Source organism: Sinocyclocheilus anshuiensis, unplaced genomic scaffold, assembly GCF_001515605.1.
Source record: "Sinocyclocheilus anshuiensis isolate Anshui unplaced genomic scaffold, SAMN03320099.WGS_v1.1 scaffold461, whole genome shotgun sequence".
Lineage (NCBI taxonomy): Eukaryota > Metazoa > Chordata > Actinopteri > Cypriniformes > Cyprinidae > Sinocyclocheilus > Sinocyclocheilus anshuiensis.
The window spans coordinates 2,007,564-2,021,854 of NW_015541005.1; positions in this window are offsets into that span (position 1 = coordinate 2,007,564).

Sequence of the window (14,291 nt, forward strand, 5' to 3'; positions counted from 1 at the left end):
AATGCACCCTTGCTGAATAAAAATGAACCCAGTGGGCAACTGATGTTGAAAAGACGTCAAATTGAAATCAAAATTGACGTAAAAAACAAAACAAAAAGAAAACAGGTCAAAAATGCAAATTAAACTGACGTCAAAAACTTGACAGGACGTTTTTTTGATGCAAATTAAACGTCAAACATATTGGCCTGTATGTACATTAAAGCAATTTCCGTGTGGGATAAACTTCATATTCTCATGCTATTACCACTGAAATGTAAAATGATGTTACAGCATCTTGATTAAGTCTTGGCTAATATTTGACGTCGAATTGATACCAATCTTACTGACCCCAAACTTTTAAACGGTAGTGTATACAGCATAATTACCATTATATAATACTGTTTTCTTAATCTTTTCTGAAACTAATACAGTATAGAATCAGATATATGCATTTTTAATAGCTAATATTCTGGTAAAACAAATTATGCAGTTACTCACCAAAGGTCTTTACATTACAAATGTGACCCTGGAGCACAAAACCAGTCTTAAGTCGCTGGGGTATGTTTGTAGCAATAGCCAAAAAACATTGTATGGGTCAAAATTATTGATTTTTCTTTGATGCCAAAAATCATTAGGACATTAAGTAAAGATCATGTTCCATGAAGATATTTTGTAAATTTCCTACCGTAAATATATCAAAACTTAATTTTTGATTAGTAATATGCATTGCTAAGAACTTCATTTGGATAATTTTAAAGGCGATTTTCTCAATATTTTTATTTTTTTTTGCTCCCTCAGATTCCAGATTTTCAAATATTTGTATCTCGGCCAAATATTGTCCTATCCTAAAAAACTATACATCAATGGAAAGCTTATTTATTCAGCTTTCAGATGGTGTATAAATCTCAATTTCGAAAAAATATTCGAGCCAATATTTCCAAGACAGAAAACAATATAATGCTTACAGCATATATGAGGTGTTAAAATTCAGCCATTGCATTTTAAATCAATTATCACTGCAATTAAAACTGGTGCAGTACACATAAAAAGCAGATCAAACATGCAGGGTTTAGCTCCACAGCTCCAGTCCCCTGATAAGTCTTGACTGTTGGTAGCACAGGAGGGTGGGTATGCTGAAGGGCAGGTGAGACAGTCTTTTAAATTAATCAAGTATTAATCATTAAAAGAAAGGACAAGGCGTCAATTCGCAGGGCCCCAGGGAGCGATTCCAGACCTTTTCTTTTAAATCCATGAGTTCACCTTTATTCTATGAGTGGGAATATGCATATTGAACGGTCTGCAATCTTGGCGGCCCATCAGAAAATTTAATAGGCTCCTCAGAGAAAAGACAGTCACCTTGACAGTTGCTATTATTCAAATGTAAACAATAATGAGAGAAAGATCGCTCGGGACACCTTCCCCCATTCCTAAACTCGTCCTTGATGGTTAATAATGTTAGAGTTCAGGCAGCTGAATATACAGTGCTTTTCAATTGCAGTGCAATAGATCCTCAGTATAGCCAGTTTTCCAACCGCACGGCCTGCGCTACACGGTTATGTGACACTCCACTTCTCCAAAACAGACAGCAGGATCAAGCGGCGCAGGCTAACCACAGATCCCATTGACTCAGCAGTCTAACACACACACAAAAACACATCCACTCCCTTAATAAGAACAAGGGCAGTCTATCTCGAGTGAGTTTGGAAGGGAGCATGTTGGGACACGGCTGGTGTGGTTAGAGAGGGACGTCAGCGGGCCCGGATCCAGCAGAAATAGCACCGTACTGCGGCTTCCTTCACCCTGGACCTCCATCATCACCTGGCAGATGGAGAAGCATTAAAGCCATGATCAATACACAACACAGACTGCAGCAGCTGAGCCCATGCCTGGAATCTATCACGGCCTTTGCTTGCCCACAGTCCCATTGTGCCAGACAGCAGGAGCCCTGAGACATTTAGGATCAGCTTCCATCTGTCTGCTTGTAGACATTGCGTGTCAGAAGGCAAAACTCATCCAGGAATAGCACTTCTCCAAAATTAATCATTCTGAATATGCTTAAAGGGATTTCATATTTATGTTCCGCTGGCTTCTAGGTCTGCTTTATGCCACATGCATAAGCAAAGCAGTAGTGCAATGCAACTGAAAACTAAAACAGAACTCCAGGTTATACAGAAAATTATGTCTGTAGTATTTCTTATCAATATCAATAATAATTATGAATAATAATTTTATTTTTATTTTAAAACAATTATTTGTTTTAATATTTGTTTTTATTAATATTCATTCCTGTAATAGTTATTTTATTTTATATTTATTTCATTTTTTCATTTAATAATGACCTTATTGTTTAGATTATTGTCAGATTTTTATTTTTATGTTTTAATTTAATGCTTATTTAATTTTTCATTTTAATTCTATTATTATGTAATGATGTAATTGTTTGTGTTAAGAATTATTTTATTATTATCTCTTAGTAATTATGTATTTTGTGTTTAATGCTTAATTATTTCCCATAATATTTTAAAGTAATTATTAAATTTTTATTTTAAAACAATTATTTATTTGAATAATTATGTTTTTATTTTTGTATTTAATTCATTGTTTTAATACCTGTTTTAGTTCATTTTAAATTTATTGTAGTAATTATTTTATTCAATGTTTATTTTATTATTTCATTTAATAATTATCTTACTATTTAATTTAATCGCTTTGTTTTAATAATTAATTTTTAATTTAATGCTTATTTAATTATTTATTTGAATAATTAGATGATATTGTTTATGTAATTATTCATTTTAGTCATTATAATTTTTATACATTTTATTAGTTATTTAGTTTAATGCTTATTTATAATTTTTTAATGATTGCTTATCCAACAGTTCCCCTCATGTAGAATAAAATCACCTCTAGACGAAAGTTGGGGGGGGGGGAATCTAAAAATTCTCAATTCTCTGAAAGGATGTATTAATCTGACAGATTATCTAACCGTGACCATATTATATGGGTATTATGTTAAAATAATTACACAGAGAGAGCTGTGCTACAAAAGGCATGGTACTTATGTCTAGTTATTTCAGACTTTTCTATAAGGAAAATGCTTGCTCAGCATAGCCAGGATCCACTGTAACTCCTGCCCCACAGTGTACAGATTTGCACATGCATGCACACACACACACACACACACACACACACACACAGCACATCACTGCCGCAATCTGCTACAAGTCACCTGTTATGGCAGCATAATTACTTGCTGCTGTGCCAGGGCCTCATATGAGACTCCTCTCAGTGTCGTTATGAGACAGGTGGCTGAGATAACCATGACTCTGTCACTCTGACTGACTCAATCTCACACCTGCATTAAATGTGGGAACAGCAGTCCAGGGAAGCCATCGCATCAGCATAACACAACAGGAAAAGAAACCCCGCTGAATGGGATCTCACTGCTGGGGTCAAGGGAACTCTACTTAAAAAACAGCATACTATTTCTTTCTATGATTAAGGCCAAACCACTCAAATATTGACCAGGAGGACGGCAGCATAATGGATAACATTGCTGACCCCAGTATGACCTTCACAAAAAGTCATTAGTAGCATGGCTGTCATAGTTCTTTACTTCAAATAATGAAGTAACATATTTGGTAATATTTCTTTTGGGACAATAATGATAAGAAATTGCTAATGATTTTGCTTGCAAAATGACAACTTGAAAATAGTTAAAGCCAGGGCCAGAACTGTTGACAGGATAGATACATAAATATACATATACAAATACACATCATTCCCAAGTTTCAGTAATATGTTTTAAGTAATACTTTTATTCAGCAAGGATGCTTTAAATTCATTAAAAGTGATAGTAAAGACATTTATGTAACAAAAGATTTCTACTTCAAATAAATGTTCTTTTGAACTTTCTATTTATCAAAGAATCCTAAAAAAATAAATGCATAATTTTTTTTTTTCAAAATATTAAGCAGCACAACTGTTTTAAACATTGATAATAGTTAAAACAAAATCAGCAAATCAGTATATAAGAATGATTTCTGAAGGAACATGTGACACTTAAGTCTAAAGTAATGATGCTGAGAATTCAGCTTTGCCATCACAATAATAAATTACATGTTATATATAATACGATAAAACATAAAACAGTTATTTTAAATTGTAACAATATTTCACAATATTAATGTTTTACTCTATATTTAGTCAAACAAATGTAGCCTTCCAGCCGCCTTTCAAAAACATTAAAAAAAAACATCTTACCAGCCCTAAACTTAGGAACTGTGGTGTTATTGTATATATATTTTCATATATTAGACTCATTCAGCAACAATTTTGCTACAACGTCGTTCTTTCTGTATTTCTAAAACCATTCATAACAGCAATAAAAAATTAAATAAAATAAACTTCATATACCTATTCAATTATATTCAATTTGCTAAGCTTTTGAAATTTAGCATGAAAATTTAATTTAATTCAATTATCCAACAATTCTAAACGTAATGGCTGCCCTCCTGCTACAATGTGATCATAAGATCCCCTCCGAGGCCCTAGTGTACCCACCCAATCGTTTGAATAGTGCGCCCCATTGTTTGCTTATGGATTGTGTTTTTTCATCAGGTTAAATTAAATTCAATATAAACGTCAAATATATGAGGATGCTCATCCAAGCATAAAAGCACTTCTACATGTTTGTTGAGGGAGGCCTATATTTGCCTCAAACACACACACACGAGCGTGCTTTAAAATCATTGGCTACAGCTGCAAACTCAGGCTGTAGAATAGATACAAATGGGCTGGAAGGGAGTGTGCCTAGGCTCTGCATGTCTGGCTATGCCTTCAGCAGCTGCTCTTATACCTCCTCATGTGAAACAGTTCCATGACAATAGTCTCACTTTCCCAACTCAAGCTAATGATAAACACGCTGGCATCTGGGAGGTTTGATAGCAATTCCCAGCAGTGTCATCTGCAGAGATGTAGAGATGCCAGGGGCGGCACTGAGGGAGAGAGCAGCGCAGAGATAACAGAACCAGCTGCTGAAGCACAGATCCTCTCCCAGAAAAGCCAGATCTGCGCAGTCAAGCAGGCTTATGGACTCAGTGTGCTGCAGAGAGATGTTAACAGAATGGTACCCGGACAATACAGCATGCGGTGAAAGCACTGGGACCTCGGAAAAGCAATGTATCTTTGGTAAGAGCGCTAAAAGTACCGGAAATTTTAAAAAGCCACCCACAATTGCTCTACAGAGACATTATTGAAAATTAGGCTATTGCGCATATTTATTAGAATGAAACCCTTAAAGGGGTCATATAATAATCACTTTTACAAGTTGTTTGAACTGAAATGTGTGTTGGCAGTGTGTGTACACAACCACCCTAAAATGATAAAAATCCACCCAGTGGTTTTTTGTTAATCTACTAAAATTTTTACCCCTTTCTCAAATCGAGCCGATCTCAGATGCCTGTCTGTGTGACGTCACACAGACAGGCCCCTCCCACGATAGTTTGAGTGACAGTAGCGTTTCAGCACAGACTGGACTGGTGTCTTACCTTAGACCCGCCCTGAGTGAGCTGCCATCAGTCCGCCATTGTTTCACCGCCGGAGCAGATGTAGACAAGAATGACTCCTAAGCGATTGAGGTGTTCTGTTATTGGATGTAATAATGAACATAGCAGTCATCGTTTATTCCCGACATCTGAGCCGCTGAAGACGCAGTGGATTATGTTTGTTTTTGAAGGGAATGTGCCCCCGATCTACATAAATATCGATCTATGTTTGCGCGAATCATTCGTGATAGCTTCACCTAAAGAAGAAGTGAGTGTAAGGTTTTTTTAACGAATCTTTGCAAATCGCCTTTCCTAATAATGTGCTAATTAGCAAGTTTCACGAATGCGGCTAAAGTAAACAGTCTCTCTGAGAGCGGCTCGGAAGAGAGGGGCGGGGTCACCAGAGCTCATTAACATTTAAAGGAAAATGCTACAAATCTGCATGCTCTGAAAAGAGCTGTTTTTGACAGGGTAAATAAGGTGTGACCCTAAAGAATCATATCAACTCGTGGAAAATGGGCATCCTATGACCCCTTTAACCCAAAGTATTAAACGTCATAGCATAACCCACAAATTTGCTCTACAGACATGAACAAAACTCAAATTATGGAGTTTGATGAGTAAAATTCTGTGGTCACTTAAACAGAAGTTCACAATACATTGAAATTAGGTAATTAACACAACATTTACTATTAAACTTCACAGCACAACTTATCTCCCAAATTTGTGCTACAGACATGAACGATATTCAAATTATGGGGTTTGTTGTGTAAAGTGAAAGTCTGTAACAGAGTTAATGGATGCAGCATCTGCATTGATGGTGAAATTAATTAAATTAATTAATTTCATACCTTCAAGTCGGGCATTCTTTATTACGTGTCATATTCAAGTTCATAAACAAAGCAAAATAATTCGATTTCAAACAGTAAACCCAAATAACTAGTTGATCTGTAGTCAAAATGAAAATTTACATTTCTATTACTGATTTATATATGGCATCACAACTTTATGTTTCTGCTATATTATACTGTATATTATATAATATCATCAATATAGTTTAGTGTTTGTGCCATATATTTAAACAGACACGTCCATTCAAACATCACAACTACACAAGTCATATTTCCCAACATTAAATACGAGTTCGTCAGTGTTAATTGATTGCACATATTTATTGCAGCTTAATTTAGTAGTGTTGTTAACTTGCTTTGTACATTTTGTTATTTTGTGAATCTATGGGTCACCGAAGAGGCATGCTAATATTTTTTTTTATAATGATCTGATTACACTATTCATCTGGTATAAACACACACAAAAAAACCCACACACACAAACAAGAGCCATATCTAGACTTGGACATGGGCTCTTTAGACTTGGGCTAGTAAGTAACCACCTTGCAACCATCCAAATTGTTCGATATCTTTGTGGTGGTGAGCAAAATTCAAAATCCATCCATTTTCCAAACTTCTTGTCCTAGGTAGGGTCATGGAGAAGAACCAATATATTCCTGAGATGAAAAAAAGAATAAAAAACCTAGCTTATAAATTGGTAAACCATATAAATCTTCCCTGACTGATCATTTAGGCTGATCTTTCTTTGTGACCTTGGCTGATCCTGCTGGAGACATCCATCTCTCTCCTGTTTGCCTGCTGCCAAGGAGATGTGTGAATGAACAGGGAAAAATTACACTCTCTGAGACCCTGCTAATGAAGTCATCTCCCTCGGCCCAGCCAGTCAGCTTTTTAATTAGTAACTAATCAAGTCAATACGGTACTCACCAATGAGAAGCGAGCTGGGCCTACACACACAAACCTAGTCCCTGCGTCCTTCTTTCCCAGCGATAATATTTACTGACTCCTCTCCTTTGGCAGCGTGGGCTTAGATTACGTTAATTACTTGGGCCTTAGACGGCATTAGTGAAACGTGATCTCCAGTGTATCGGCTGTGCAGAACTGTTAGCTTGTAAATAGAAAACCATAGGACGCTAAAAGGGCTTAGAGTCGCTCTGCTGTCTGAACGCAGGGGTAGCGGTAGCGGAAGTGATGTCAGAGCAGCTGCCTGAGAGAGTAAACACAAATACACAAACAGCCCCCAGGAGATACATCTGACACTGTGTGAACACATTCTTCCCTTCAGTCGTTCAGCTTTCACTCATGCAAGCAGGAATGGAAAATTATGTACAGTGAATACGACTATTTTTAGAGGGGACCTTCAAATAAGACATTTGAATGAGACAAAAATTGATGTCTTCTGATTGGTCAGTCACATTTTGTTGTCAAATAATTGTACAATTTAGGTTACTGATTTCCTTATCCACTTATATTGGTGATGATATCGAATACTTTTTACGGATCCAAGACTTTGTTTTAAGTGAGAATACGATATATCTATAGATTACATTATACTACCTATCTCAACTATTCATTCATAGCACACATTTAAGCTAAGTTTTTAAACTCTTAATGTAGTCTCCAGGCTCACGGTGTCCCGGACACCAATATTTTAATGATTCAGAAAAGATAAATCACTGTCTGGCCAACTGAGATATCAGTATGAAGATAAAGGTTAGGATCATGATTTTTCAGTATACTATAGCACACTGTGAATGTATAGTAGCACTTTTTGTTGTTTGCTTTTGGGATCTGACAGAGCATTTGGACCCAGAAATGGAGATGTATGATGTTAGACTTGTGGGATAGTCAGTGCGATAGTCAGTTTGTTCTCACATAATCAAATATTTTGGGCATGAGAATAGCAAGATTCCTGTTCTTACAGTGATTCTGGCTCTTAAACGGTTTCATTAATGGTTTTCTGTGAGAAATAAGCCTATTGGTTTTTTTACTGGCTAAACAGTTTAGAAGTTCATAAGTATCATTAGTTTGGTAATCAGATAACACTTAAGCTCATTTCAAAGAGACTGGCTCATACGTTTAATTTTTTCACCAATCGGACTACACTGTTCATGCAGCATGTTTTAGATTAATTAAAAACAGCTGTAGTCATTTGTTTCTGAATTGGACTATATTGTTTGCGCTGTATTTCTTGAAGTGTGGTTACATTAACATTTTTCAGGCAAAAATGGTTTGTGGTCTGTTGTCAATGGTGTAGATATGTATGAAGCACTGCTCACACAGAAGTCACAGCTGTGCTTCATAAATCGATACACTATTGATAACAGACTGGATCTTTACATTCACTAAAAAGAACCAGATCATATACGAGTGATTTGTGCAGGAATTGGACTACACTGGTCACTGTGTTTTGCACTGTAGATTCAACGATGGCATTGCGGTTCTACTGAATAGTTAACTTGGAAACATTGTGAGAGCAGAAAAATGCACCAAACTACATATAATTTAGTTCTATTTTTTTATGGAGCTGTTTCTCCATCACTATTACAATAATAAGGGGAATAATGTCAACCAGTAATTTTCCCAAAATAAACTCCTACAGGCTGATACAAGACCTCTTCTTGGTGTAATTCTGCGATAATGACCAGCTTAGGCTACTGTACTTTATTCCTTACATATTCATTTCCTCACAATTATGTCAGTTCTCCCTTTCAGCCACATAATCGTTCAGAACGTTTATATTAGTCACACACGCGCACAGCTATTAGATCCATTCCACCCTCAGCCGTGAATTATGTGCTTATGTGCAGGATGCAGTTTCCTAGCGACGTCCTAGAGTTTAATATAGACACCTGGGGTCACCTGATTGACATTTTATATTAATCAATATTTATTTATTCATCCGAATCGAAGACCAGCAGATGGTTTGATAATAGAAGCATTTGATCAACACTTTCAAGACTCACTCTGGCCCATTTCGACATTACAAAGCTAATTCCGTTATCAGCTGGACCAATCTTAATTGGGGTTTTAAGCCTTTCAAACATGGCTGGAGAGCAGTGATACATGAGCTGGCCTTGTGTCACGCTGCTGTTAATCTTGGGAAAGCCGCTACTGCCCCCAAGCACCACGCAGAACAACTGCATCCTTTGGAAAGACATCGTGAAAAGTGCCACACAATCAAGGGGTCTGCAATTGGTTAATTAGCATGTTCCAGGTATCCCCTGCTAATGTTGTAACAACACACTCTTTTTTTCCATTGACGGACATTCCAAAAAAATTTTTTTGCAAGAAATCTCTAATATGGACCCTCTTCAAAGACTGTGATGATGCATTTCCACAGTTAAATAACATCGTAAATCTATGCTTTTTACAGTTTCATTGTTAAAAAATGTAAATGCAATAAAATCACTTTCTTTCTTCTTTTGCAAAACAAAAGAAGATATTCTGAAAAATGTGTATGGGATCCAGTACTAAAGTCAATGGGGTCCAATTCTGTTAGTCTAATGTTTTTGAACGTATATTTGTAATGTTGGGACCTGCTCATAAAACAGCATCCTCTTGTTCTCTGTCCCTTGAAGCCTGTTGCATCAAGACGTTTTTCACAACTATGGACCACAAATGCATTCTTCAAGACAAAAATCCATTTGAAACAAACTGTCAAAGCGTTTGAGTCTTTGATGGCGAGAGACTGTTTACTCTCACGCCTCTCACAGAAAAACAACTCCTTCCTAGCATTTTCTGAAGTCCACAGAGCCACTCTGTTCAGCCCTCGCAGTCTGCCCACGTCCTGAACATCACCTTGGGTCCAGACGGGCCCTCCGCCTCTGTAAACAGCTCTCCTCACAGCTCAGCTCAGCTCGCGCACATTCATTCTCACCTCCAGCATCATACAAAATGTCACCTCATATGGCTTTATTCATAAATGATGATGATTAGCTCCTGGTTTGGTTTCAACCTCTCTTAGATGAACAGGAGGGCCGGCCGCCCTTCGACTGCCATTGCACTAATTGACTCATCAGCTCCGTGCTTGGCCCGGCCAAACCGGCCATTTCAGCTAATGCCGACAATATGCTTCTCTGACAGGCAGGAGGGCCAGGCTTCTGTCCTCCGCTTGGTCTCTACAGGACGCCTGCTCTCTCATCACACTCTGAGAGAGGCCGGTACTGCTATTCTAAATGGGATAAAGAGAAAACAGTGATTGACTGATTTATGACTGACCTTTACAGGATTAGTTCACTCGACAATGAAAGTTCCTGATTTATAAAGCAGTGTGACTTTCTTTTCTTCTGGGGAACACTGTATGAAGGAATTCTGAATGACGTAATGTTCCATTTATAGCTTAAAAAAATGACATAAAATCACTGCAAAAGTATCTTAAACATATATTCCAAGTCTTCTGGAATCATACAGTAGCTTTATGTAATCGACAGACTAAAATGTAAGTCATTATTCACTGATAATATAAATAATGACTAAATATTTAAGATTACACTATTGCGAACAGAGTCAGAGAGTAGAATTTAAAAACCAGTCGGTCAGATTTGTGAATAAATAATTTTGTAAACCGGATAAAATGATTAACGGAAGATTGAATTGGATGTTGCTACTCACCTTATGAACATAGATGTCAAGACTTTTAGTGAATAACAACAAAATCTTTTTTCTCACACTAGGCTATTGTATGACTTCAGAAAACTTGGAATATTGCATATAAAGTTGTAAGAACCACTTTTAAGATACTTTTATGGTTATATACATTTGGTTAAACTCTAATGGGAACAAATATCAAGTTAAATAAATAATGGCGTAACTTTAATTTTTGTGGAATCAAGTACTAAAAGTCGGCATGATATTAAAATCCGACCCATCTATTTTCTAAATGTATGTTAATGTTTAATTTTTTTTTTTTTTTTTTTTTGCTTGTAAATTTTAATCAAATGACAGACTACTCTCACTGGTGGTGTACTCTTTGCCAGACTTCTCCAGTCATTTCATCCACATACAGTAAACCCTGTCTCTTTCTTACAAATGACTACAATTTTGCATTCAGATCTGACTTCCTCCAGTCAACAGCTGGAAAATAGAACCAAGAGACCACCCTACATTTTTTTCTGGTAGTCCACTACACTTGAATGTCAAAATACAGAAAAAGATCTGTTGCATCTCTAAATCCATGAACTAATAAAGCATGTGATTGAAGAGTATTTATTTTTATACTGTACAGTGATAAGAAAAGAAAAGCTGCATTCACCATGATTCAGTTTGCTGCCTTAAACCTCTTTTTCCATTTAAAGAATCAGCAGTGAATAGTGAAACCTGGTCAGGTTCTACAATGGAGGTGTCAGGCAAGGCAACAAGTTTCCAAATTAGTGTTTTGCCGACAGCCTACAATTTTTTTTACAGTCAGTTTCTTTTTTCCTTGATACTGAGTTTTGATAATTTTTCTTGATAAGTTCTACACTGCTGCTCTGAAAAGCACCTATTAGGAAGTCTGAGATGGAGTGAGTGCTACAGCGGAGCCATCTATTTACAGTGCCTGTTTGTGCTCAAGCCCCAGGCTGCCCACCACTTTCTGTTTCTCCCTCTCTGTTGTGTCGTTCTAATTACTAGTTGTGTTGTCACTGTCAGCAGGCTCTGTCTATCTGCTACAATCTTCTCCTTTGTCTGGGGTTTCCTTGAAAATCCACCACATTGAGTGCAATGAACTCCTATAATTTCCCTTCTATAGGGATCAAAGCAACAAGACACACCACAACGCACCTAAACAGTATAGCATGCATAAGATTACATGTTACTAATACAGTCATTTGAAAGATGGACGAGATTACAAAGGTTTAAGGAACGGTTGCATCTCCGACTTTGCAAATGAGTTATTTTACCATCCATTCTACAGCCATCCACCCTATAGTTACGATTGGCCAGTGATTAGGCTGAAAAACATTAGAAGGCACATAATGATGCACTACTAATATAATTATAATGATTATAATAATACAGTCTTAAAGTATCTGGTACTATTGTACCATGTCATATTATTGCATTTAAATGTCTAGTATAGTGTGCTCACTTTGTATGACAATAGTTTAAAAAGTATACATTTTTATGCTTATATATTTTATTTGATTTTTATTTAGCACTTTTATATATATATATATATATATAAAATTTGGAATAAGTCAATAGAATAGTTATGATAAAAATGTTCTATTGTTCTTTAAACTGTTGTTTATCTTCTCTAATACATTAGAAGCTGTTGCCCCCATCAAATTGAAAAAGGTTAGAGAAAAACGTACTGCGCCATGGTACAACAGTAATACCCATTCTCTCAAGTATATATGCAATAAAAGGTTAAAAAAATTAATAAATAAATAACTTTACATACACTTTGGCACTTTTGGTGTGAATAGACCATTCATAGGTCAAGTGAAAGAGCCTTAAGATGAATGTTTAAGCAAACTGACTGCCATTTCGGGATTTATTTACAGGCAGAATGAAGACCACTATATATTTCTTTAAGGGATCCTATGAAGGAGGGGCAACTAACTTCCTTGAAACATATGAAGGCTTCATTCTCTGTTAACAGCATGAGCAAACCTAAATTGATGTAAACATTAGCTTATGAAACACACTCTCAAGCTACATGTCCTCTGGTTCAGAATTGAACGACATAAGCTATGATTTTGTTAGCGTCACGTAGCTAATGTATGCACAGAGGATATGAATCGGGGAAATGTCACTTTAATCATAGAGCGTTAAGTTTGATTAATTATGTAATTATGAGCATTAAATGGTGACTGACATGTTTTGGGTGGACCGTTCACCTCTACATCAGCAGGGCATTGTGAAAAACCATTAAAGCATCACAGGGGAGCCCAGTCAAAGAACAAGCATATAGCCTGCTGCTCATTACAGCAGTGGCATCTGTGAGATTCAAAGCAATACCCATCAGCCCACAGAAAAGGTCCTGTCACACAGAGACGAACGGCCAAATGGGCCTGAACACCCAACATCTACAGTCATCAAATAAGCCCTTAGCCAGCAGGGGCAATGGCCTGGACCTGATTACTGTCTGTCTTCAGCAGCGAACACACGTCTGATATTACAGCTTCCATACTTGAAAGAAAAATTATTATAGATGCCCAAGAGGAAGAAAGGGTGGCTGGATTTAATACAAACTGGTTTTGTTGCATATTACAAAGTCAGCGGCTTTGAAACAGTATGATTTTAGCCATGCAGAGCTGAAACCTTTTCTTCAAAATATCTGTTTTCAAAACCTTTTTCTCAAAATATCTTGTTTTCAAGAAGAAACGGAGATAGATGTTGACTTGCTGCTCTCTCCCCTAGTGAATCAGAAAAACCAAAAGTTGTTAAGCCTACACCAAATCTCAGTCAGCATTAATTATATACTCTTAAAGTCAGAAAATAAGCCCCTGCTTCCAGCATGACTTCCTCCGGAGAAGAACAGACCTCACAGCAAAGGCAGGTGAGAGGTGTAGAAAACAGTGATGTCTCCTCTTTGACACCTCTCCTCCGGTAAGCTGGTTGTCAAGGACTGCAGCTGCTAGACAGAACAGGCAATGCTCAGGGGATCACAGCTGGTGAGTGATGGATGGGAGCTCAGGTCTAGATGGGAACCCTTGTCCTGTTCAATTATTGAGCAACGCTACATCAAGATTGCTCACTAATGTTAATCTCAGGAAATTGTTTCAATGTATATACAATATTCAACAGTAGCCTACGAGGAGTGGGACACAGTCAGAGATTCTGAACGGAGGCTTGGGGCGAAAATGTGGCCAAAATCTAAAATTCAAGATATAATGGCAAAAAATGTCACTGTATTAGCTTTTTTTTTTTTTTTTTTAACATTTATAAAATATGATAGGCAATACACGAGCAGAAGTGTTGATTTTCC